The following is a 27,262-nucleotide window of genomic DNA, read 5'->3' as shown; positions in this document are numbered from 1 at the left end:
AATTACACATGATTGGTTGACTTTGGCTTTGAGATGAGTGAACAAAATATAATTGTTGGGACAATTTAACCATTTGTGCGATTAGTTGCTCAATCTGCTGTGTTAGAATTTTATTTTTAGCCAAGAGTGCATCTTCTAACAACCTTTTTTTCTAAAGACCTTGTCCATCATGTGAGGCTTGATAATCAGTTGATGTCAATGCATCAATAATCCTTGTCGTTTGTTCTACATCAAGAGATATCATTGTGCCGTCAGCTGCAGCATCTAGGAGCATCTTTATGCAGATCTGAGAGCATTCAGAAATATGCTCAGTTGAGCAATATCTTCAAACCCATGATTTGAGGATTTTCTCAATATCATCCTGAATCTTTCCCATGTCTCACAGAAGACTTCACTTGTTCCTTGTCTGAACATAGAGATTTCAGACTGTGCTTTGATGTAGCGAGAGATTGGAAAAATTATTTGCATAAATTTTTCCTCTACATTTTCCCAGCTAGTGAGGCTATGATTTGGAAGTGATTTGAGTCATTCCTTAGCTTTTCCTGCCAATGAAAAAGGAAACAAGCGCATGTAAACAAATTTAATATCACCTGATTGAAAACCCATTATTCCCACCAATTAATAAAATGTATCTAAATATGAATATGGATTATGGATCCTCATGATCCATTGATGTAAATTGAAAGGCACTGATGAGAGGAGAAAATCGAGTTCTATTTCCAAGGCATTGGCAGTAGCAGGTATTGCAATACTAGAAATATGCTTTGGCCCTTGGTACATGACATAATCTCCAAGTGTCTTCCTTGGAGGTGGTGTTTGCTCTTCTGCCATATTGCTTCCTTCCTAAAATATATTAGTGGGGGAAAAGCAGAGTTCTTTTTTTCTAAAAAAAAAATAAAAAAAATAAACACATCAATTCAAAAGAAATCTAAAAATAAATAGAAATAAATAAATTGAGAAATTTGAAAATAAATTAAAAAATATTAAAAGAAAATAATTTCAACATAAAGATTAAAACATTAAAAGCAAATCTTCAAATTAACAGGAATTTTATTTTGTAAAAAAATAAACAAAATAAAACAATTATGTAAATAAAGCAAAATAAAAACTGTAACAAGTATAAACACCATAAATAAATATAAACAAAAAGTAAGAACTATTAACAAAAAATAAAAACAATTAGAATATTCACAATATTTAGGAAACTATACACAACAAATCAAATTGTTCCCTGACAACGGCGTCAAAAACTTGATGACTTTCTACGGCAAGTGCACCACGTTGTCATAAGTGCTAGTGATCCCACAAGGAATAGTGAATTATCAAGTACAATAATCATTAAAAATAGAACAGAACAATAAAAAAAGTGTTAAATTTGTAGGAACTAATTGAAGGAAATAACGGAAGGCAAAAGGTTGTAGAAACTGATTGAACGTAATAGCACGAAATTACGAAACTGCCGAACTGATTCATACATTTTGATTTACTTCAATAATATATATAATAAAATTACAATTATTGAAAGCTATAAAATAGGAATACTAACAACCCTGTAAACTGATGCAATAATAACGGTAAATAGCTTAAGGGTAATAAAATCAGAATTAATAACCAACATTTAAGACTAATAAAATTTGAATTAATAACCAACATCCTCCCTTAATTCTGATTTGGAACAACCTTCATGCCCAACATATCTCTTAACTTGATGAAAGCATCGATCTTCAATGGCTTAGTAAAAATATCTACAATCTGATCTTCTAATCTGCAGTATTCCAATTTGATAATGTTCTTCCGAACTTGCTCTCGCAGGAAGTGATATCGAATATCAATGTGTTTACCTCTTTGATGAAAAAATGGATTCTTTGCAAGATTAATTGCAGAGACATTGTCAACATAAATTTTAATTGGAACATCTAGATTAAAACCAATTTGAGTCATGATATTGCTAAGCCAAACTAATTGACAAGCACTTGCTGCTGCAGCTACATACTCAGCTTCACAAGTAGATAATGCAACAATTGATTGTTTCTTTGATGACCACAAGAAAATCGTCTTTCCGATCATCAAACAATTACCACTAGTGCTCTTCCTCTCGTCTGAATCTCTACCCCAATCACCGTCTGAGTATCCGATGATCTCAATATTCTTAGATGAAGAGTAAAATAGACCAAAAGCTGTAGTACCTTTGATGTAGCGCATAATTCTCTTTATAACATGTAAATGAACTTGTCGAGGTGACTCCATGTATCGACTGACCAATCCCACAACATAACATATGTCGGGTCTAGTACATGTGATGGAGGAGGGCCCAAGCTCACCACACGATGAAAGCCAAGCCTCCAAGACTAGACGGTCTAGCCTATGATGAGGAGCGTCTAGACTCAAAAAGGAGCGTCTAGCCCATGAAGAGGAGCGTCTAGGCCATGATGAGGAGCGGCTACATAAGGAGCGTCTAGGCCATGATGAGGATTCCTTCTAGACCGTCTAGCTTCACATACACATGGGTCAAAGCTACGGTTTTGGGAAGAGAAGACCTTTTGTAATTGTTACATAAAGGCCCATTAGGGGTGCTTAGTAATTAGAGTAGTGTAGAAAGCATATTTGTGTGAACATTCTAGAAAGACCATGGAGGGGGGGGTGAGCATAAAAACTAGACACACCCCTCCCCATGTGCTCATTTGTGCACCCATGTGCCATGTGCACCCATGTGCTTCACATTTACATTTCATTTGGCTAGCATTAGGGTTGCATTATGGTCCTCCTTAGCCTATAAAAGGAGGAGCCTACACCTTGTATTTTCAAGTTTAATTGAGTATTGTTATGCTGCCAATTTTGTGCACTAGCTTTACTTCTCCTAGAAATCTAGGCTATAAACTTCAATCCTTTCACCTTTCTCCCTTGAGCTGGCCGAACCACTCAAACATCACACTCCTCATGCACCTTCAAAGCCAACACAACTCCTAGGAGGGCTTTGTTTCACTCACCCATTGCTTCCGCATCATTTTTACTACTTTGATTCAAGAAGAACACATGAAATGCCATCAACATGTGAGATATCTAAGGCTCCCAATAATCTGGTTAAAGTATGTTGCATGTACAGTTCGCCCATCACCTTCCTTTGTAAGCTTAATTCCAGTTTCAATTGGAGTCTTAACTAGGTTTGAATCTTCCATCTTAAACTTCTTTAAAAATTCAGTAGCAAATTTCCTCTGATGAATGAAGATTCCATCATCTCCTCAGATGACTTCAATGCCAAAAAAGTAGGACATAAGACCGAGATCAGTCATCTCAAATTCCTTCATCATGATATGCTTGAAGTCACCAATCATTTTGAGATTACTTCCTGTAAAAATCACATCATCAACATAAAGACAAAAAATTAGCAAATCTCCATAATCATTAGTCTTTACATAAAGACCATGATTTAATGCACATTTTTTGAATCCAGTGACATGAAGAAATGAATCAATCCTTTTGTTCCAAGCTCTTGGTGCCTGTTTAAGACCATGTAAATCCTTTGTTAGTTAATACACCTTCTCTTTGCCAAATTGTATGAAACCTAGCGGCTGCTTTACATAAACCTCTTCATCAAGTGGGCCGTTTAGAAATGCAGACTTGACGTCCATTTGGTGAATTTTCCATTGCCTTTGTGCAGCTAAAGAAATTATTAATCTTACTGTTTACATTCGAGCTACAAGAGAAAAATTTTCTTCATAATCATAGCCTTCACTTTGCTTGAATCCCTTTGCCACCAACCTTGCCTTGTATCTATCAATCTCACCATTTGCTTTCACTTTAATCTTGTACACCCACTTCACATCAATTGCTTTGTTTCCTTTTGGAAGATCAGTGACCTGCCTGTATTCTTTTTTTCAATTGCCATCAATTCTTCATTCATAGCCTCTTGCCATTTGGGGTGTTGAATGGCATCTGCAAGTCTCACGGGTTCTGAATCTGCAAGAAAAACAAAGTGAACAAAATCTCCATTGTCATCAACTTCATCATCAAGATTTACTTCGTAATCTTAAAGGTGTACAGGTTGTCGTTGTTGCCTTCTTTGTCATTCCATCATAGTTGCAATAGGAGCTACAACTTCATGTTGAATTACAGCTTCAGGTTGAACTGCAGGTGCTTTAAGAGTGACACCATCTTTCACATCATAGTTCAAAACGTAAATATATCGTTTTTTCAAATCCATTTCAGCTATTGCATTCCATTTCCATTCCTCATCTTCGGCAAATGTAACATCACAACTAACAATCACCTTCTTTGTCATTAGATTGAAAAGTTTGTATCTCCCATGCTTATATCCAATGAAAATGGTCTTCACTGCCTTATCATCCAACTTCGATCTTGCTTCCTTGAGGACATGAGCATAAGTAATTGACCGAAATACCTTTAAGTGTTGCACATTGTGATGAGAATCAAATAAAGGAGGCTTTTATTAATGAAGGAAGAGGACATCCACCCTCACATTTGAAGTTCTTCCTTCTAGTCTTCTCAAAATTAAAAGAAGACATAAAATAAAGATGAGGCCCAAGCCCAAAGCCTAAGCCCAAGCCCAAGAAGGCCAAAGCCCAACAAGCCCAAGTCCATCCCATGAGGGGCAAGGCCAAACATTAAATAAAAGAGCATCATTTGATTTACTCTTGTAGGAGGTGTGGATATTAAATAAAGGAGTGAGAATATGTAAAATAAAGTCACATTGTCCATGTGACTTAGGAGAGTGGTGTAGGTGTAGTTTTTAGGAGGTGTCATAGTAGAAAAAGGTCACACCTCCCATGTGACTTGTTTTTGGTGGGAATTTCAAATGAGTTTTATTTGAATTTTCCCACCTATTTTTCAGCACCCTCACACTATAAATAGAGGTGTGGGCTCTTGTAAAATTCAGATTTGAATTTTGAATTAGAGAAACTCTACTCAATTTGAGAGAGAATTGGAGAGCTTTGTGCCTTCCTCACTTAGTCTTATCTTGAGTGTTCTTGGTTACCTCAAGTGGCGGCATAGCACACTCATCTTGGAGTCTCCATCCTCTAAGTGGCGTGATCTTCCAACCAATTCCTCCATCTTCATGAGCTTTCTCGTCTCCTTCCTTCCTTCTCTTTTTATGTTCATGTCTTAGCTTGGTTCTTTGCTTTTTCAGTTCAGCATTTCAGTTCCTTTGTGTTTTGCTTCGGTTCATTTCACTTTTGTTGTTCTGCTTTGCTTCTTCTTCTTTTCTAATTGCTGTTTTTTATTCAATTTGACAATACATGGAACTTCCATATGAGTTTGGGTTTTGGTACTAGTCTTGGTGAGTTCTTGAACATAGAACCTTGATCCAATTCTATAATAAAGTGCCTATCTCATATCCAGCTCAAGTTCATTCCTAAGAATGTCAAGAATCATCTCTATCTTGCTATTGATTTCATATCATGTGGTATCTAGAGTTTAGGTTTGTTCTTGTTTAATTTTGAGTTGTGTTGCACTTTAATTTAAGAGCTCTATAATTCTTCTTGTTTACATTTCTCTTTTTAGGCTTATTTTGAGTTTTATTGTTCTTTTCTTAATTGTGCCTATCATGTGTTTGTGTCTTTTCCTTTTTGAATCCATACAAGTTTTGTCATAGTCATGTTTTTCGAAGAATGTCATCACTTCTTGTAGTACTTTTATTGAATTTTTTGTTTCTTGCTTTGGTGTAATACAGTTTTCTGAGTTTGATACTTGATCCTTTGTGCATTTTCTGTTTTAGTATTGAGTTCATACTTGTATTTTAGATCTATACAAGTTCCTATACATCATTTCCATTATGTCTTTGCTAGTTCTTAATTCTGTTTTTCATTCCTGTTAGGATTTTTCTGTTTTTCTGAAAACGTGCTTACTGTTTCGATTTATTGCAATTGATTTACTCACTGGAAATTTCTGAAATTCTTGATTTGTGTTCTTTAAAGTGTTATAAAAAAGTAGCAAAAAGAAGTACTTCAAAATTCAAAGTACAAAAAAAATGATAAATCAAAAACAAAAAGTGTGCAATTCAGCCGAAAAAAATACGGTAATCTGGCAGTGATTTTGAAAAATTTATCTCAATTAATTGGTTTACTGTTTTTGAGTAATTCCAGTGTCATTGTTGAGCTAAGATCTTGAAATTTCTGTGGTTAAAATTTCATAATCCAGTTCGCTTTATATCGTTCCAGTTAAATCAGTGAACCTCAAGCACAGTTTGCATAAAAAAATATTTTCTAGTAGCTCTGTTTTTGTTTTCTTCATCTACTCTAGTGCTTTTCTTTAGGTATCTTTTGTGTGCCTTCTTTTTCATTGAGTACCTTATTTTCTTGCTTGTCTTTTATTAATTACTCTTTGAGTTTGTCATACATCTAGTATTCCTTTTGATATAGCCTTTTATTTCTTATACCTTTTCTTGCTTGTCTTTCATTATTCATTGGTTTTGTGGTGAAGTGCTTTGAAGATTGTGTGCTCTTTCTTTGACATATTTCATTTGAGATTACTCAAGGCCTCTAGATCAGCTTGGTGCAGAGAGTATTCTTTCTTTGAGAGTGATTTTCAGTGCCACTTCACTTCGGCAATTGGTTCCCAATTTTTTTTTTGGCTAACTTTGTTTGCTGTTTTGTTGTTTGCTGTTTTCTTTTCCAAATGGCTCCATATTCCAGTGATGAATGTTACAACCAGTATTCTCCTAGCAAAGCTTCTGTCCTTGGTGAATTAAAGGAGGCCAAGCGAGCCCTTACACAAAAAGATGAAGTTATTAGACGGTTGGAGGAAAGATTACAAAGCCTTGAAATGAAACAAGCTAAGTCCTCTCATTCTGTTCATGGAGAGCATCATCATCATAGACCTTCATCAAGAGGCTCTTCCAATGATCATGGCCGTGAAGAAGAACATAGAAGAAGGAGGCCTCAACCCAACTTTCATGGATATAGACCACTTCATGCTCATGAAGATAAACGTGAAGATGGCTACTACCGTGATGCAAAGGCCAAGCTCCCTTCGGTCAAAATTCCTAGTTTCAATGGGGATAGTGATCCTAATGTGTATCTAGATTGGGAGGCTAAATGTGAACATATTTTTTACCTCCTTGAGATCCTAAATGAGCACAAATATAAGCTAGCCACCTTAGAATTTAGTGATTATGCCAAAGAATGGTGGCATAAAATTGTAATGGACATTATATATCGCAAGAAACCTCCCGTGGTTTCTTGGAATACTTTGAAAGAGTGTATGCGCGCGAGGTTTGTTCCTCCTTCTAGGAAGGAACACTTGTTGAAGTTCCAAAAGCTTCCTCAAGGACATAGGATGGTAGATGAATACTTTAAAGATTTTGAAACAACTTTGACTAAAATAAATATGCATGCTAATGAAGAGTCAAAGATTAAATGGTTTGTACGTGGTTTGAGAAGAGAAATTAGAGACTTTGTAGAATTAAATGAGTATTCTTCTTTAAAGAACGTGTTTCGCAAAGCCATCAAGGTAGAATCATATCTTTTGAAAAAAACTTTCAACAATACTCATGATGATGATTTCTACAACTCTTATAGGAAGGATGTAAACAAAATTTATACTCAAATTTCTCCTTCCAATTTTTCCAAACAAACCATGTTTCCAAAAAAAGTTTCTACTACAAATCCTTCTACTCCTAAGTCACCTACCAAAACTTCAAATATCAAATGTTTTAAATGTTTAGGTTTTGGGCACATAGCTCTTCATTGTCCACAAAAGCAAATATTAAAGATGAACAAGGTAAAACAAGCCTTAATTCACCCACCTACCCCAAGTAAAAATGAAAAAGACAAAGAAGGCCAAGTTGACATGGGTCTTATCCTTTCACATCCAAGGTGTTTTCCTTCCTTATCTTTATCATTACAAAAGGTTCTTACTTCACCACCATCTTGGTTAAAAAATGTTAGGGATGATTTTCTCATACCTCCTAATGGTTGTCACCATTTAAGAGGACTTTTTCCAAAAGACATCATCATTCCTAAACAAATTTTTCCAACTTGGTTGTTTTATAGAACCTCCTTTTCTGAAATCCCATTGTTTCCAAATGCTAAGTCATGTTTTCCTTTTTCTTCCACTTTTAATTGTAAGAATAAACTGACTTTGTTATATGCAGCGATTCAGAATTCGTGGACGAATTCTCTCCAACTCGGGGAGTACGATGAGAATCAAATAAATGAGGCTTTTATTAATGAAGGAAGAGGACATCCACCCTCACATTTGAAGTTCTTCCTTCTAGTCTTCTCAAAATTAAAAGAAGACATAAAATAAATATGAGGCCCAAGCCCAAAGCCCAAGCCCAAGAAGGCCAAAGCCCAACAAGCCCAAGTCCATCCCATGAGGGGCAAGGCCAAGCATTAAATAAAAGAGCATCATTTGATTTACTCTTGTAGGAGGTGTGGATATTAAATAAAGGAGTGAGAATATGTAAAACAAAGTCACATTGTCCATGTGACTTAGGAGAGTGGTGTAGGTGTAGTTTTTAGAGGTGTCATAGTAGAAAAAGGTCACACCTCCCATGTCACTTGTTTTTGGTGAGAATTTCAAATGAGTTTTATTTGAATTTTCCCACCTATTTTTCTGCACCCTCACACTATAAATAGAGGTGTGGGCTCTTGTAAAATTCAGATTTGAATTTTGAATTAGAGAAACTCTACTCAATTTGAGAGAGAATTGGAGAGCTTTGTGCCTTCCTCACTTAGTCTTATCTTGAGTGTTCTTGGTTACCTCAAGTGGCGGCATAGCACACTCATCTTGGAGTCTCCATCCTCTAAGTGGCGTGATCTTCCAACCAATTCCTCCATCTTCATGAGCTTTCTCGTCTCCTTCCTTCCTTCTCTTTTTATGTTCATGTCTTAGCTTGGTTCTTTGCTTTTTCAGTTCAGCATTTCAGTTCCTTTGTGTTTTGCTTCGGTTCATTTCACTTTTGCTGTTCTGCTTTGCTTCTTCTTCTTTTCTAATTGCTGTTTTTTATTCAATTTGACAATACATGGAACTTCCATATGAGTTTGGGTTTTGGTACTAGTCTTGGTGAGTTCTTGAACATAGAACCTTGATCCAATTCTATAATAAAGTGCCTATCTCATATCCAGCTCAAGTTCATTCCTAAGAATGTCAAGAATCATCTCTATCTTGCTATTGATTTCATATCACATTGGGTTTGAATCCTCTCCATGCCTCAATCGGAGTTGTGTTAGGAACACTCTGAGTGGGTGATCTGTTTATCAAATATACCGCACATGTTACGGCCTCAGCTCAAAAATAATTTGGCATACCTTTCGCTTTAAGCATGCTCTTTGCCATGTTCATGATTGCTCTATTCTTTCTCTCGACAACTCCGTTGTGTTGAGGTGTGTAGGGACATGTTATGTTATGCTGCAAGCCAATTTCTTCACAGTGCCTCTTTAACTCATTAGACTTGTACTCACCCCCTCCATCACTACGCACCATCTTAATTAGTCTGTCACTCTGTCTTTCAATAAATGCTTTAAATATTTTAAAGCAGTGTTATACCTCATCCTTGCTTTTCAATAGATAAATCCAGGTTTTCCTAGAAAAATCATCAATAAAGGTTAAAAAATACTTATTACCTCCAATTGATGATATGTTCATTGGGCCAGAAACATCTGCCTGAATAAGCTCTAAAGGAAATTTCACACGCCAAGGTTCCTTAACAAATGGTAACCTGTGATTCTTTCCAAAAATGCAAGCCTCACACAATTGACCAGGGTGATGAATACAGGGTAAACCATTCACTAAATTTCATTTGGAGAGATTTTTCAAACTCTTAAAATTTAAGTGTCCAAAGCGTAAATGCCATAACTACGATTCATTATTCACTATTGCATTCAAGCACTTGAAATCACCCATATGAAAATCTACTGGAAACATGCAGTTTTTTGATAAAAAGGTTTTAAGAATCAAATTACCTTTTTTATCAAAAATTGAGAATTTATTTTCATCTATGTGTATCACGTAACCCTTTACGACCAGCTGTCCCATACTCAGCAAATTACTTTTCATATAAGGTATATAGAAAACATCATAGATGTACCTGTGATCACCATTCTTCAATGTGATAAGAATTCTCCCTTTTCTAATCACTGAAACGAACCTTCCATCACCAAATTTCACTTTTGTGTGAAATGAGTCATCCAAATATGCAAACAGCTCCTCCTGACCACACATATGATTCGTGCAACCTGTATCCAAATACGAAGTCTGATTGTTTGGAGTTTTATTTGATGTGACTGCCATTAGTACACCATGATCCTCTTCATCTTGTTCGTGATTACTATCTTCTTGAGCACAATTGACAACATGATTATCACCTTTTGATATGCACTCATTTGCATAATGGTCGCGTTTATGGAAGTTATAACACTCCACATTTGATTTATTATACATGCCTTCTCATCCTCTGCGCCAAGAGTTATTTGAACTTGGATTTTGATTGGAACTAGTGTTGTTTTGCTCAGCGCCTTCATGATTTTGGCCACCACGACCTTTGTTGGAACAACTACCACCACGTCCCCGTCCTTTGCCTCGTGAACTACCGTGTTTATGATAGGAGCTACCAATTAAGGCTTGTGCTTGTAAAGCCTGCTCAATTGGTTTTTCAATATTATTGCAATGCTTCTTAGGGTTGGTTGTGGTGTTGGCTGAGAATTGGCCAATTGGTCCTTCTACAATTTGTTTGGCCATTTGTCCCATCTGGATCTTTATACTCCTAATCGTGGCCATGCTCTTTTCTTGCGTGATCATAGTCTTTGCTAGGGCGTCTTCAGCTTTTTTAATTCTTCCAAAATGGATGGATCCTCAGTTTTAGGTGAATTGTTCTGATATAAACAATAACGATTAGGATGATCATGTCCACAAAAATCACACATGATTGGTTGGCTCTGGCTTTGAGATGAATGAACAACATATAAGTCTTGGGACAATTTAGCCATTTGTGCGATTAGTTGCTCAATCTGTTGTGTTAGAATTTTATTTTTAGACAAGAGTGCATCTCCTAACAACCCTTTTTTTTCTAAAGACCTTGTCCATCATGTGAGGCTTGATAATAAGTTCATTCCAATGCATCAATAATCTTTGTCTCTTGTTCTACATCAAGAGCCATCATTGTGCCGCCAACTGCAGCATCTAGGAGCATCTTTGTGTCAGATCTGAGAGCATTCAGGAATATGCTCAGTTGAGCAATATCTTTAAACCCATGATTTGAGCATTTTCTCAATATCATCTTGAATCTTTCCCATGTCTCACTGAAGACTTCATTTGCTCCTTGTTTGATTATAGAGATTTGAGATTGTGCTTTGATGTAACGAGAGATTGAAAAATTATTTGCATAAATTTTTCCTCTACATTTTCTCAGCTAGTGAGACTCTAATTTGGAAGAGATTTGAGTCATTCCTTAGCTTTTCCTGCCAATGAAAAAGGAAAAAATCGCATGTAAACAAATTTAATATCACCTTATTGAAAACCCATTGTTCCCACCAATTCATAAAATGTATCTAAAGGTGAATATGGATCCTCATGATCCATTGATGTAAATTGATAGGCATTGATGAAAGTGAGAAAATCGGGTTCTATTTCCAAGGCCTTGGCGATAGCATGTATTGCAATACTAGAAATATGCTTTTGCCCTTGGTACATGACATAATCTCCAAGTGTCCTCCTAGGAGGTGGTGCTCGCTCTTCTGCTATGTTGCTTCCTTCTTAAAAGATATTGGTGGGAAAAAAATAGAGTATTTTTTTCTAAAAAAAGTAAAAAACAAATAAAAATATCAATTCAAAATAAATCTGAAAGTAAATAGAAATAAATAAATTGAGAAATTTGAAAATAAATGAAAAAATATTAAAAGAAAATAATTTTAAGATAAAGATTAAAACATTAAAAGGAAATCTGCAAATTAACAGAAAAAAAAATGTAAAAAAATAAAATAAACAAAATAAAACAATTATGTAAATAAAGCAAAATAAAATTTGTATCAAGTATGAACACCATAAAGAAATATAAACAAAAATTAAGAACTATTAACAAAAAATAAAAACAGTTAGAATATTCACAATATTTAGGAAACTATACTTAACAAATCAAACTGTTCCCTAACAACGACACCAAAAACTTGATGACTTTCTACGGTAAGTGCACCACGTTGTCAGCTGTAATAAAATTCCTTAAGGACGGATATTGATCCCACAAGTAACAATGAATTATCAAGTACAATAATCATTAAATATAGAACAAAACAATAAAAAGATTGTTAAATTGATTATGCTAGCAATGATCAATAAGAAAACAAACAAAGAATTAGTTGTTTCAAGTTGGAAAAATAGGAATTAGGTTTCATCTCTCTCACTTTCATCTATTTTGATTAGCACGTCAATATTAAGTTCTTGAGTTGAAATTGATGCCGGTAGAAAATTCATTTATATCAATCTCTTGCATATAAAAGTCTTAAGAATGTTTCCTAAATATCGATCGCTCGCATGCTTATTAAAATAACTTAGAAATCACAATTAGACGTTAATGGCAATTAACATTTCAAGTCTATCTCTAACACTCAAATATGTTAAGTATTGTTGTTGAGGTTAGAACCCTAAAAATACCTCTTGGTCAGATTTAAGATTCTCAAACTTGTCACGCGTATTTAGAAATAAAACAACAATACCAATGATCTATCAAGAACTGAATATTATAATATATAAAATATCACCTAAATACATAAGAGTTTGAGCACATTACTCCTAATTGGTTACAATTCACTTAATGGTGTTTTGCTCTGAATCTGGAACCCTAGGTTTGAGCCTCTAGTCCCCTATTTAACCTAATTTTCTAGGGTTAGGTTGCTTCCTGTGTCGCGCTGATGGGGTAAGTGATAAAACATAAAAGAGCCCAATTTTTTTGATGCATTCTCACTCGAGCGAGAAAGGCGTCGATTTTCGAACACAGTTCTGGAGCATTCTCGCTCAGGAGAGAATATCTCTCTTAAGCGAGATACTCCTATTGTGAAATTGGCCTTTTTCAGTGCTTTTCTCTATTCTGGACCTTCCAACTTTCCTTTTTTTGCTCAAATCATTCTCCTTTACTCTAAATCTTCAATTCTGCATAGAAACCTACAATTAACACCAAATTTGGGAATAAAATGCTCTTATTCAAATAAAAAGCATAAAAAAGTAAAAAAGGTTTAAATTCATAAATATGGATTATTTTATATGTAAATTAGCAATACATCCTCATAAGTGCTGATCCTGCCTGTTGACCAGAACGCTGGAAACTGCCTCGTCAAAGGATCGACGTGCGCACCGCTTCACACCTCCGTTCCTCTTCGAGATCCACCTCAAGAACCTGCAAAGAAACAGAGCGGCGCCGCTGCGGCCGATCGCACTCCAACGCCCAAGTTAGTGACCGAATCACCAAATACTAAGAGAACAAGAACCGTGCAAATCCTCTCTCACAGTAAGCTCTATAACTCGCAAGCGTAAAGAATGTATTATGAACGTGCGTACCTCAGAAAGTTCATTGAGAACTCTTATATACCTGGTTACTTTCTCTCTCCTAGCAGTTACAGACTTGGACACGTGGCTCGCATCCAACTGTACACGCGCCATCATCTGGAGCCTCCTTGACTTGGGCGCTGCTTCTACTCTCGTTTTGCTAAGTTACCTATGCATGGTACTGCCCAGTACATAGCTAACTTGGGAGTGCGATCTGTACTGGAACTGGCGAGTTAGGGTGCCTTCATACACCTTCCCTGTGGTCTCGCCGGCCGCCTTCATAATCTGCACCACCTTCATCTCTGGCGATGTGCTTTCTCTGGCGATCTCCAATCTCAAGGTCGCCTGAGTTTACATCTGGCGACTTCATCTCCAACCTGGTGACCGCCGGTTCTGGTTGCTGGAGATCGGAACACGCCAACTTAATAACTGGCGACTTCACGAGCCCCCCGACTTCCTTCCCTTCTGCCAACCTGGCGCCTTGTCAACACGCCTATACTGTAGCTTGATGCCACGTCATCACTTCCGACTACCAGGGCGGTACACAAGCCCCCCAGTCTTAAGCGAAGACTTGTCCAGCGAAAAGACTAGAGGAGTCACATCAACACCGGTCTACGTGGCACTGGCGCAGAATTCCAAGCGGTTGTACCTGCTGCTTCTCTGACGCTTCCACCAAACCCCTCACCCATCGTTCGACACGTGGCTTCATCAACGGTTACCTTCAGCCACCGTTTGCGCTTTCCAAACCCATTTCGAAAAAAACTCTTAAACCCATTTTCACTCAACACTGTTCCATCACTTTCCCTCGCATTCACGAACGCCCTAACCTTCTTCTGCAAAAAACTCTCAGCGCTCTCCAACATTCTGAATCACCATCATCCTTCATCGTCTTCCTGATCATCAAAAGGTACCTACTTTCCTTCTTTTGCTGGTTTTCCTTGCATTTTAACCGATTTGCATCATCCTGTAACTGCCTGGTGCATACGCTGTGGGTTGCTTTTTCCATTTCTCCTTCTACGTAACTTAGGGCTTCGTCAGCCATCGCAACGAACCTACGTTCGTTCGTTTTTCACCTTCCTTCCATGATCGAGTCAGCCTCTGTAACCCCTGATCATTTTTCCTTTTCTTCTTCCTTTGCAGCTGCAACAATGACTCGCACAAAGATTACCCCGAATCCTCCTCCTTCATCACGAAACCCCCCTTCACAAGCACACGACCCACCACGAGTTCGTGGCGCTTCATCTTCCCAGGCTGAGAGGCCTGCGTCTTCCCGCCCTAACCTGGCCCAGGCGACTCCACCTATCGCCGGAGGAGCCCCCGTTCCCTTGCCAGACTTCAAAACCCTGTATCCCTGGGCCAACTCGACCCTTCTGAGGGAGACATCTTCTGTGAACACTGCTGGAGCAGTTTTGCGGCTGACTAAGGGGGATGAGCTTCATCAATCATTTCATAAGGAGCACGATGAAAAGATGATAGTGCTACCCTGCCCCCCCGATCTGCCTGTTTGTGCTGATGACAAGGTGAGTGCTGACGGGCCCTTCTGCTTCGTCTACACAACACTATTCAAAAAGGTGAAGCTCAAGTTCCCTTTCACCCGTTTCGAAAGGGAGCTCCTTACCGAGCTCAACATCGCCGCCGCCCAGCTCCATCCCAACAGCTGGGCGTTTGTGCGAGCGTTCCAAGTGATGTGCGACCATCTGGGGTTGCCGGCATCCGTGGACGTGTTTCTATTCCTCTTTGAAGCCAAGCACCCAGGAGACCGCCTGTGGGTTAGCTTGAATGCGATTGCTGGGAGGTCAATCTTCTCCATCTTCCAGCAATCCTATAAGGACTGGAAAGGGAAGTTCGTCCAAGTGCGCCCTAACGACGAGGACGACTCACTACTCGACGGCTTCCCCTTGTACTGGGTGGACAAGGGGAAGAAAGAGTCCAAGAGCTGCTTCAGGAGACCCAGAAGTCCTGACAGCATGGGAGCGTTGGACCGAGATCTATGCCTTTTCTGGAAAAGGGTCGCGGATGCCAACATCACTTTCCTTACCACCACCCTGATATGCTTCGAATTCTACGAGGACAAACTCGAAATTCGAATAGGTTAGAACATTTAAACTGCTGTTTTAATACTGCTTCTATTTGACTGTTTCTGGGCGTCTTGTGCGTTATGCGCAAGACTTTGGTTTTATTTTTCCTGCACCGATCATCTGCTTTGCTGCATACTGCCTCATGCACTTATTTTCTTTCTGAGTTAACCCATGCATTTTCGTTCTATGCAGATAACATGCTGGGCAAGGGTATGCTTGCTGAGTTGAGGGCGCTCGCCCGAACCCACGGGTTGGCGACGGGCTCTCAAACAGTGCCAAATTCTATGGTGGAGATCGTCGCCACTCAGGGCCGATCGCCACCTAAGGGCCCAGCACCCTCCGACGTCCAACCCGCCGCCCAGCGGAAGAAACTTGTCCTCAAGAAGGCTAAGAGGAAAGCTCCCCAGATAGTCCAAGAGGATGAGGAAGAAGATGACGAGGTCACCGAAGATGGCCTTGTTACAAAGAGGAAGAGGGTGGCACCTTCTTCACCACCTGCACCACCTCCTCTTCCTTCGTCAACGCCGCCATCCACACCTGCTCCTCCTCCATCATCGCCACCTCCACAAGCTCCTGTTTCACCAGTCCAAGCGATCCCGCTGGCCACTGCGCCACCCGCGGTTGAGGCCCAAGAGCCAAACTTCATGGAGGACCCCCCAAGCGCCTCCACGCCACATGTATCAGCTGGAGGGGGTCCCCCTTCAAATGCCTCAGCCGCAGAGGTTGCTCCAATCGGGGATGAGGTCGCTCATACCTCACCGATTCTGATCACTGAGTCCCCGATGTCGTCACCACGCCGAGAAGCGCCCACTGAAGAACCAGCTAAGGAAGGTGGCGACGAAAACCCACAACAGGCCCCCACAACGCCTCTAGTGCCTCTACAAGCAGCAAACCTCCCCCTTGAGGTCACGAGGATGTGGGAGCCTCTATCTGCTAAGCTAAAGACGATAGCAGAAGACATCCCTGCCATCATCACCAGAGCTGTGGAGAGCTCCACCAGGAGGCTCCAAGACGACCTCTTCAACCTCAAGACAGAGAACAGCACCATGAGGGTCGAGGTGGAGAAGTTGTCCTTCAACCTGACGCTCGCGGAAATTGAACACTCCAGAGTGGAGGACGCAATGAGCACCGAGCTCAGGCTGGCGCGCAAGGAGGCCACTGACCTTCGCCACAAGGTGCAACAACTTGCTCAAGAAAAGATTGAACTGGAGAGCAAGATTGTGCCCTATCGCGTCAAGGTGGCTGACCTGGAGGCTCTCATAAAGGCCGACGCCGTCAAGGTGCAGAAATTAGAGAAAAGGTCATCCGAACGAGAGACCCTCCTTGGTCAGGTGGAAAAGGCAAGGGACGACGCCATAGCTGATCTCGCCGAAGCCAACGAAGAGAAAGGAAAGGTAGCTGCTGAATTGGCCCAAGTGCAAGCGGAATCCAAGAAGGTTGCTGAAGACCTTCTCCAGGCTCAAGAGACCAATGAACAACTCAAGAAGCAGGTTGAAGAGCTGGAGCAACAGAATAAGGAGCTGAAAGAGCAAACTGAAGATCTCAAGAAGCGGATTGAGGAACTTCAGAAGCAGATTGAAGAACTCAAGCTGAACTCTGCTCAAATTCTGGCTGCTGGATTCGAAGCTGCATGGGAACAATTTGCCTGCTTGTTCCCCGACCTGGATCTCAGCATGGTGTCACTGAATAATGAAGTGGTGGATGGAAAAGTGGTGCCCGCCGAAGACTGATCAATTTAATTCATCCATCGCTTTCATACTCTCCCTTGCATTATAACTTGTAATAGACTTTATGTCCTTTCGTATATATGTTTTGAACTGTTATTCACTGTTAATGACAAAGTCTACGTTTTTCCTCTTATGACTTCTTCAATCGCTTCAACTTTCCTTGCGTGTTTAATCTCAAAGAAATGTCTTAGCAAAACCGTAGGCACGATCTTTGACTTAACTGCTTCGAACCATTTCAACCTTTAAGCAACAATCACTTTATCGATTCGTAAACTTAAGGCAATTAACCTTATCGTAAAAACATTCCTTAAGCAACAAACTTTGACTCAGCTACTGGTTTAAACACTGCTTCACCCGATCTGCTCCACCAAAACGGGTCCTTTAACTTTCTCGCCACCGTTTGAACTTTTCCTGGTCGCCAAAGACTCTTGGCGATCAGCTTCTTTCTGGCTTCACGCCTTGGCCATTGTTCTTTGATCTGGGGGTAGAGGCGCCTTTCGGATCCTCCTCTACCTTCCTGAACTTCAGGACCACAGGCCGGGTGGCTAGGCGCTCTCTTCGAGCCTGCCTTAGCCACCTTCCAAACTTCGTCCACCCTTAACAACATACCTGAACTCGTTCGAGACGAGAAGGATTTTATCTTGCCTGAACTCGCGCATAGGCGAGAAGGTCTTTAACTCGCCTGAACTCGCTCATAGGCGAGAAGGTCTTTAACTCGCCTGAACTCGCTCATAGGCGAGAAGGTCTTTAAATCATGCCTCTACATTGCCCCAGGGGTTACATCTTCTCGCCCCCAGAAACACGGAGGACTTTTACTTGCCTCTACATTGCCCCAGGGGTTACATCTTCTCGCCCCCAGAAACACTGAGGACTTTTCACTGGTGCCTCTACATTGCCCCAGGGGTTACATCTTCTCGCCCCCAGAAACACTGAGGACTTTTCGCTGGTGCCTCTACATTGCCCCAGGGGTTACATCTTCTCGCCCCCAGAAACACGGAGGACTTTTACTTGCCTCTACATTGCCCCAGGGGTTACATCTTCTCGCCCCCAGAAACACTGAGGACTTTTCACTGGTGCCTCTACATTGCCCCAGGGGTTACATCTTCTCGCCCCCAGAAACACTGAGGACTTTTCGCTGGTGCCTCTACATTGCCCCAGGGGTTACATCTTCTCGCCCCCAGAAACACTGAGGACTTTTCACTGGTGCCTCTACATTGCCCCAGGGGTTACATCTTCTCGCCCCCAGAAACACTGAGGACTTTTCACTCTTTCTCGCCTGCACTCGCTCGACGGCGAGGAGGTCTTTTACCTGCCTCGGAATGCGCGCGGGTGTTGAGGTCTTTTAACTGGTGCCTCCGATCGCCGAAAGACGATGAGGACTAAAAAAAAACTTCAACTGATGCCTCCAATCGCCGAAAAACGATGAGGACTTAAAAACTTTAACTGATGCCTCCAATCGCCGAAAAACGATGAGGACTTAAAAACTTTAACTGATGCCTCCAATCGCCGAAAAACGATGAGGACTTAAAAACTTTAACTGATGCCTCCAATCGCCGAAAAACGATGAGGACTTAAAAACTTTAACTGATGCCTCCAATCGCCGAAAAACGATGAGGACTTAAAAACTTTAACTGATGCCTCCAATCGCCGAAAAACGATGAGGACTTAAAAGCTTTTTAGAAAGCATGCAATATATCTTTACTCGCCTTAAATCACGTATAAGTGACAAGGTCTTTCTTCAAAACTTTTTGGAAAATAGCAAGCATGCAATCTGAAAACGCCTTATGCTTCGAAAACTCTTCTTTTATTGGGTGGCCTCATTAAAAACCCTCCTTAGGGAAAAAAGAGTGCCCCCTTCAAACTGTTTTATCAGAGACATTGTAGTGTAACTTTTGTGTTTGTCTTTACTTACAAAGCTCTTAACTATAGTACAACTTCAGGTGCGTGGCGTTCCAAGTGCGAGGAATCGCCCCTCCTTCCAGCGTCTCTAAGCGGTAGGCGCCGTTCCCGAGCGCCTCGGTTATCCTGAACGGTCCCGTCCACTTAGGCGACAGCTTATTCTCCATCTCGTACTGGTGGGCTTTTCTCATCACCAGGTCGCCTTCTCTAAATTGCCTTGGCATCACCTTCGAGTTGTACCTTCGTTCAATCCTCCTCTTCACCGCCTCAGCCTTCAATCTCACTTCCTCTCTAACCTCATCCAGTAGATCCAGGTTCAGCCTTCTCTCTTCATTCGAGTCTTCCTCTACAAAGTTCTGGAATCTCGGCGAACTCTTCTGAATCTCTACTGGAATCATCGCATCACACCCATAGACTAGGCTGAACGGGGTCTCATGGGTTCCTGACTGCTCGGTGGTATGGTATGCCCAGACTATACGGGGCACCTCCTCAGCCCAGCTTCCCTTGGCTTTTTCTAGCCTTCTCTTCAAACCTCTCAACAACACCCGATTAGCTGACTCCACCTGGCCATTTGTCTGAGGGTGCTCGACGGATGCAAACACTTGTTGAATTCCCACCCCTTCGCAAATCTTCTTCAACAGGTGGCTTGCAAACTGAGTCCCATTATCCGACACCAGGCGTTTAGGCACTCCAAACTGGCACACGATGTTCTTCCACACGAAACCTTCGATCTTGTGTGCGGTGATCTGGGCCACTGGTTCTGCTCCGATCCACTTGGTGAAATATTCAATCGCCACCACCAAGTACTTCATCTGCCTGATCGCCAGCGGGAAAGGTCTCAGGATGTCGATTCCCCAGGTATGAAACGGCCAAGGGCTATAGATCGACTTCAACTCCTCGGGAGGCGCCTTATGCCAATCGGCGTGCTGTTGGCATTGTTTGCAACATTGGGCATACTTCTTGCAATCTTCTCTCATCGATGGCCAGTAGTATCCTGCACGGAGAGTCCTCGCGGCCAGAGCTCGACCCTCGACGTGGCTTCCGCATATACCTTCGTGGAGCTCCGCCATGATTCTCGTGCACTTCTCGCCATGTATACATTCCAGGAGCGGGTGAGTGAACCCAAACCTGTACAGATCGCCATCAATCAGGGTGTACTTGCTAGAATTCTTCTTTACCTTCCTAGCCTCAGTCGGATCCAGCGGGAGAAGGCCATCCGCCAGGCACCGCTTGTACTGTGTTATCCAAGTGTCTGGCTCATGGGTAGCGCAGACCTGCATCACGTTCACCTTCTCTCCCCGACATGCTCTAATTCTCGGCGATCTCAGAGTTTCTTGCGTCAGGGACTTATGGCTTCTCGCTGCTTTCTCCGTCGACTTGCTTATCTGAAGGACCAGGTGATCTGCCACAAATGCTCTCGGCGTCTTCAGAGTTTCTTGAATCACCGTCCTCTGCCTACCCCCCTTGCCTAAACTGGCGAGCTTAGCTAGCAAGTCAGCTCGGGCATTCTGCTCTCTGGGCACATGCACTACTTCAAAGGAGGCAAAAGAACTCTTCAACTCCTGCACATATTCCAGATAGGCCGCCATTTGTGGATCTTTAGCCTGGAACTCGCCTGTTACTTGCCCTGTGACTAGCAGCGAGTCACTCTTAGCCATCAGCACCCTAGCTCCCATCTCCTTGGCCAGCAAAATTCCGGCGACCAGCGCCTCATACTCTGCTTGATTGTTACTGGCTTTGAAGGCAAACCTCAGAGATTGTTCGATCAGAACGCCGTTGGGTCCTTCCAATATGACTCCAGCATCGCTGCCCTGCTGGTTCGACGATCCATCCACCGAAAGTACCCAACGGAAATCGTCCCCTTCAACTCGCATTGCCTCAGATGAGAGCTCGACCACGAAATCTGCAAAGATTTGCCCCTTAATCGGGCCTCGGGGCTCATATTTGATATCAAACTCTGACAATTCTACTGCCCACTTCACCATCCTTCCTGCAACGTCAAGCTTCTTCAAGACCTTCTGGATGGGCAGGTCAGTCATCACCAGTATTGTGAAGCTATGGAAGTAGTGGCGCAATCTCCTTGCCGAAAATACCACAGCCAGCGCAGCCTTCTCCAGGGCCTGATATCTCGTTTCGGGGCCCTGCAACACCTTGCTCACAAAATAAATAGGCTTCTGAGCCTGACCTTGATCCTGGGCGAGCACCGCACTCACCGCCCTCTCAGTTACAGCAAAATACAACCTGAGAGGGGTTCCCACCAGCGGTTTGCACAGAACCGGCGGGCTCGCCAGATACTCCTTTAGCTTGACGAAAGCTTCCTCGCACTCTTTCGTCCAAACAAACTTATTGTTGCGCCTCAGGCACTGAAAATAGGGATGGCCCTTTTCTCCGCTAGCGGACACGAAGCGGGACAGGGCTGCCATCCGACCTGTTAGCTGTTTAACCTCCTTCACTGTAGCTGGGCTCCTCATCGCCAAGATGGCGGCACACTTATCAGGGTTGGCCTCTATGCCTCTTTCAGTCAAGAGGAAACCCAAAAACTTCCCAGCTTCCACGCCGAAAATACATTTCTCTGGATTCAGCTTCAATCTGAACTTGGCGATTGTCGTGAACAATTCCTCCAAGTCGGCATCGTGCTTGCTCTTTTCCGGCGAGGTCACGACCATGTCATCGACGTACGCTTGCACGTTCCTTCCCAGCATTGGTGCCAGTCCTCGATCCATCAGCCTCTGGTACGTGGCCCCCGCGTTCTTCAGCCCAAACGGCATCACCTTGTAGCAATAGCACGACCTCTCCGTCATGAAGGCTGTCTTCTCTTCATCCATGGGATGCATCTTGATCTGATTATACCCCGAGAAGGCATCCAGGAAACTCAGCAACTTACACCGTGCAGCACTGTCAACCAGGGCGTCTATACTTGGTAAAGGATACGAATCCTTTGGGCAAGCTTTGTTCAGGTCGGTGAAATCGACGCACATGCGCCATTTCCCGTTACTCTTCTTCACCAGCACGACATTCGCCAGCCATTCAGGGTACTGGACTTCCCTGATGTGGCCTGCAGCAAGGAGCTTCTGTGTTTCATCTCTAATCGCCTGCCTCCTCTCCTCGTTGAACTTTCTTCTTCTTTGTCGCACTAGTCTCACCAAGTTGTCCATCGCCAGATGATGGCACAAGAAGTCGGGATCAATCCCGGGCATGTCCGAGGCGGACCATGCAAACGCGTCCAGATGCCGCTCAATCACCTTGGCGATCTGGTCCTGGAGCTCGACCTCCAGAGATCTTCCCAACTTGAAGATCTTTCCCCCGATCTCTTTCTCGAGCCACTGCTCGACAGGTTTTGGCCTGGATTCTCGGGCGATCACCGCCCTGGCGATTCCCTGCTCTCTCGCTTCCTCAGGGCGATTCCGCACCTCTTCCTCCTCCAGACCAGCGTTTCCCTCCACTAGTTCAGCGTCCACCATCTCCACGTCCCTTCCGACGGTCTCTTCCGCTACCGTCGATCTGGGCTTCACACCGGGAGGTGGGGTGGTTGTTACATAACTCACTGATCTCTTGTTTTTCAGGCTATTCTCATAGCACTTTTTGCTTCTTTCTGATCAGACTTGATCGTGATCACCACCCCCTCCATAGAAGGCAACTTTACCTTCATGTGCCGAGTCGACGGAATGGCGCCTATCCTGTTAAGCGTGGGCCTTCCCAACAGGATGTTGTATGCTGAAGGAGCGTTTACGATGAGGTACTTGATTTTCTCCGTCCTCGAACCATCCTCATCTGTAAACGTGGTTCTCAACTCAATATACCCCCTGACCTCCACCTGGTCACCAGCGAAACCATACAGGCACCCTCCATAGGGCCTTAGCTGGTCAAGGGGCAACTCCAGCTGCGTGAAAGTCGGCCAGAACATCACGTCTGCCGAACTTCCCTGGTCCACCAGAACTCTGTGGACCTTCCTTCCCGCCGTAACCAACGAAATGACTATGGGATCGTTGTCATGGGGCACAACGTCCCGAAGATCCTGCTTGGTGAACGTAATGTCTACCTCCGGCGAGTGATCTTCAAACATATCCACTGTCATCACCGACCGTGCGTACTTCTTCCTCTGCGATGCGGTGCATCCACCACCTGAGAAACCTCCTGCAATGGTGTGGATTTCCCCGTGGATAGGCATCTCGTGCTGCTGGGCTTCTCCACCCGCTGGCTGGGAACTCGACGCTCCCCCCGTCCTCCTATCCAGCAGATAGTCATTTAGGAACCCGCTCTTAACCAGATCATCGAGCTGATACCCTAAGGACAAACACGAGTCCAAAGTGTGGCCAAAGCCCTGGTGAAACTCACACCAGGCGTCTGGCTTTGGTCTCAGCACCTTGTCGCCCACCTTCTCAGGCGCTTTCAACCTAGCAAATATATTGGGAATGGCGATCAGGTCCGCCAATCCCATAACAAACTTGTGCTTAGGCGGGCGATTGTATTCCCGGCGTGTTGGCTGCTGGCGTCCCTGGCTCCTCCCCTTGTTCCTCAAGGATGGCGAGTCCTCTGGTCCTTCCTGACCACCGCCGCTGTTTCCAGCACCCTTTGCGGCTGGATTCTGGTCTGGGCGCGTGGCCTAGCGGGAGCCACGCTCCCTCTCTTCTCAGCGACCTCACTTTCGTCGGCGATGTGAGCCACCGCAAGTCGCCTGACCTCAGCAAATGTTGCAGGGTGAGCCCTGATCAAGGCCTCGCAGAATGGTCTCGGCAGCACGCCCTTCTTGAATGCATAGACCAGCATTTCTTCATCTTTGGCCGGCGATCTGACCATATGCGCTCCAAAGCGATTCAGGTAGTCTCTGAGGGACTCTCCCTGGTACTGCCTTATATCAAACAAATCATAAGACACCCTGGGCGGTGCCTTGTTCACGATGTATTGCTCGACGAAAACCTTCGAGAACTGCTGAAAACTGGTTATGTAACCGTTAGGTAGGCTCACAAACCACTCCAACGCCGTTCCCTAGAGCGTGCTTACAAACATCTTGCAATACACGGCGTCTGACCCTCCCGACAGCATCATCTGCGTATGGAACGTGGTCAGATGGGCCTTTGGATCTTCCACGCCGGTAAAGACAGCCTTGACAGGGACCACGCTCGTAGGGATAGGCGTGTCAGTAATCGCCTGAACAAAAGGCATAGGGAAAACACGAGGTGGCGATGACGGCGCCACCTCTTCAGCGGAAGAACGCCCTTGCTGCTCCTGAAGAGCTTGACGCAGCTCCTCAGTCACCTTGCTGAGCTCCTCATTCCTGGCGCGAGAGGCGACCAGGTCCTCATGCATTCTCGCCTGCTCTATGCGTGAGGCTTCCACAGTTGCCTGCAACGAACGCATCATCTCTGCCATCTGCGCCATGGTCATGGCAGCGGCGCCTTCAGCAGCGACGGGCGCAACTGGACTTGAGCGATTGCTTCTCATTTTTCTCATGAAACTCAGCGAATCACAGAATGCGGCGAACAACACTTACCTTAGCTACGATTGAGTCAGCGATCAATCGGAAAAACTGTGCGAAACTCCGCGAGAAAACTCAAGAACACCGCAAACCTTCAAAGAAACTTGCAACTTCACCACGGACAACCGAACGAGCGAAGGAACTCAACTCCACCGAACAAATTACGCGTAATAGCAGGAAAACCTTTCTTCACCGATCGAAAACCCAAACGAACGGTATAAAACGCGAATTCACCGAACGAAACTCAAGCAAACAGCGAACGATGGTTGCACCAGCACACAACCACGCAGAAAACTTCGAAAACCTCCAAGAACTCACGCTGTGGATGGGAGCAAGTTTTACACGGCCCCACGGTGGGCGCCTGATGATCCTGCCTGTTGACCAGAAAGCTGGAAACTGCCTCGTCAAAGGATCGACGTGCGCACCGCTTCACACCTCCGTTCCTCTTCGAGATCCACCTCAAGAACCTGCAAAGAAACAGAGTGGCGCCGCTACGGCCGATCGCACTCCAACGCCCAAGTCAGTGACCGAATCACCAAATACTAAGAGAACAAGAACCGTGCAAATCCTCTCTCACAGTAAGCTCTATAACTCGCAAGCGTAAAGAATGTATTCTGAACGTGCGTACCTCAGAAAGTTCGTTGAGAACTCTTATATACCTGGTTACTTTCTCTCTCCTGGCAGTTACAGACTTGGACACGTGGCTCGCATCCAACTGTACACGCGCCATCATCTGGAGCCTCCTTGACTTGGGCGCTGCTTCTACTCTCGTTTTGCTAAGTTACCTATGCATGGTACTGCCCAGTACATAGCTAACTTGGGAGTGCGATCTCTACTGGAACTGGCGAGTTAGGGTGCCTTCATACACCTTCCCTGTGGTCTCGCTGGCCGCCTTCATAATCTGCACCACCTTCATCTCTGGCGATGTGCTTTCTCTGGCGATTTCCAATCTCAAGGTCGCCTGAGTGTACATCTGGCGACTTCATCTCCAACCTGGTGACCGCCGGTTCTGGTATGCTGGAGATCGGAACACGCCAACTTAATAACTGGCGACTTCACGAGCCCCCCGACTTCCTTCTCTTCTGCCAACCTGGCGCCTTGTCAACACGCCTATACTGTAGCTTGATGCCACGTCATCACTTCCGACTACCAGGGCGGTACAAGTGCCTATATTTAAATATGAAATATTACTAAAATTAGGCACTTATCACCTACACAGCAAAGGAAGTGTGAAGGGTTAGCTAGACAACAGACATGGGAAGCATGATTGCTACATGGTTGCACCTCAATGGAGAGAAATCCACTCCACTCACAAGCCACCACTTATCACTCCATGAATGGAGAGGATTTGCTCCAATTAAGCTGAGTGGAAAGTATTTTCATATTTTTGGCACCATTTAGGCTATAAATAGAGGTGCTCAACCCATGTATTTTCTAGCTTTTATTGACTAATTAATTGTTGCAGAAATTTAGTCTCAATTGTCTCTTAACTTGATGTGAGTTGATTTTAGATTTGTCCATTTAAATAGTGACACTTTGTTTATGATTTGAGTTTTAACAATTATAAGGTGAGACCTAGGGAAGATTCCCACTGAACACAAACATAACCAAGTGGTTAAGTAAGTCTGAAGGTTCACTTCTAAAGGCAAAAGGAAAAGACAATATATGGTGAAGATGATGTATATTTGTGGAATTGAATGAACATGAAAGGAAATAATGGAAATGGAGGAAACCGAAATACAAAATTGGAAGCAAAACAAGAAATAAACACAAAGATAAGTGGGGAATGGAAAATGGAAGAAAAGATGAAGGAAATAAAGCTTATGGTGATGGATGAGAGTGAACACACCACTTGGAGTGTGGATTCTCCAAGATAAGTGTGGAGGGCCACCACTTGAAGAGCTCTCACTCTTATAAGATAAGACCTAAGGTAAGAGAACACAAGTCTCACACAAATTATGCTGATTTTTCCTTCTATATCAAAATTCAACATGAAAATACATGGAGTAAGGCACCCTATTTATAGGAATGGGTGCCTTGGAAAAGAAGATGAGCATGGTAAATGCGTGAGAGGTTGCCTTTAGGGTTTGACTAAGTAAAAAATGTTAGAATTATAGGGCTAAAACAAGAGGGGGGTGAATTGTTTTTGAAAGATTTTCTCAAGTATTGAAGGTCGAGTGAAAATCTATGAAGAATTAATCAATGGTAAATCTGTCCAGCCAAATATAAAACTGTTTTTAAGCTTGATGCAAAAAATTAACCTGTAGTTTTTACGAAACAATCGATTGTTTTTATCAGCAGTTTATAAAAACAAAGTTAAAGAAGTTTAAAGAGTGTAAGGATAGAGAGATTCACACAGAATGTTTATATTGGTTCACTCAACACCTAAGCTACATCTAGTCCTCAGAAACCACTTAGAATACACTATGTAATCAATCCTAGATTACAAGCTACACACACTAAGAATGATGATTTTGAAAAGTTATTTTTTAAATAAATTTGAAATAAGTTACATATGGATAAATTCTATATGTAATATTTTTAATTATTTTTTAATTAAATTTAAAATAAGTTGCATACGGATTTTA

At 42.8% G+C, this 27,262-nt stretch overlaps 2 pseudogenes; both read left to right on the top strand.

The window, feature by feature from the left end:
• The first annotated feature begins 328 nt into the window (after nt 1-328).
• On the top strand, nt 329-434 carry LOC137827373 (small nucleolar RNA R71; annotated as a pseudogene).
• Nucleotides 435-11,204: 10,770 nt separating this feature from the next.
• Nucleotides 11,205-11,310, top strand: LOC137827378 (small nucleolar RNA R71; annotated as a pseudogene).
• The last annotated feature ends 15,952 nt before the right edge of the window (nt 11,311-27,262 follow it).

Source organism: Phaseolus vulgaris, chromosome 8 (assembly GCF_051622355.1).
Source record: "Phaseolus vulgaris cultivar YP4 chromosome 8, ASM5162235v1, whole genome shotgun sequence".
Lineage (NCBI taxonomy): Eukaryota > Viridiplantae > Streptophyta > Magnoliopsida > Fabales > Fabaceae > Phaseolus > Phaseolus vulgaris.
The sequence above is the reverse complement of the archived record's forward strand: the minus strand, read 5'-3'. Positions and strand labels throughout refer to the sequence as shown.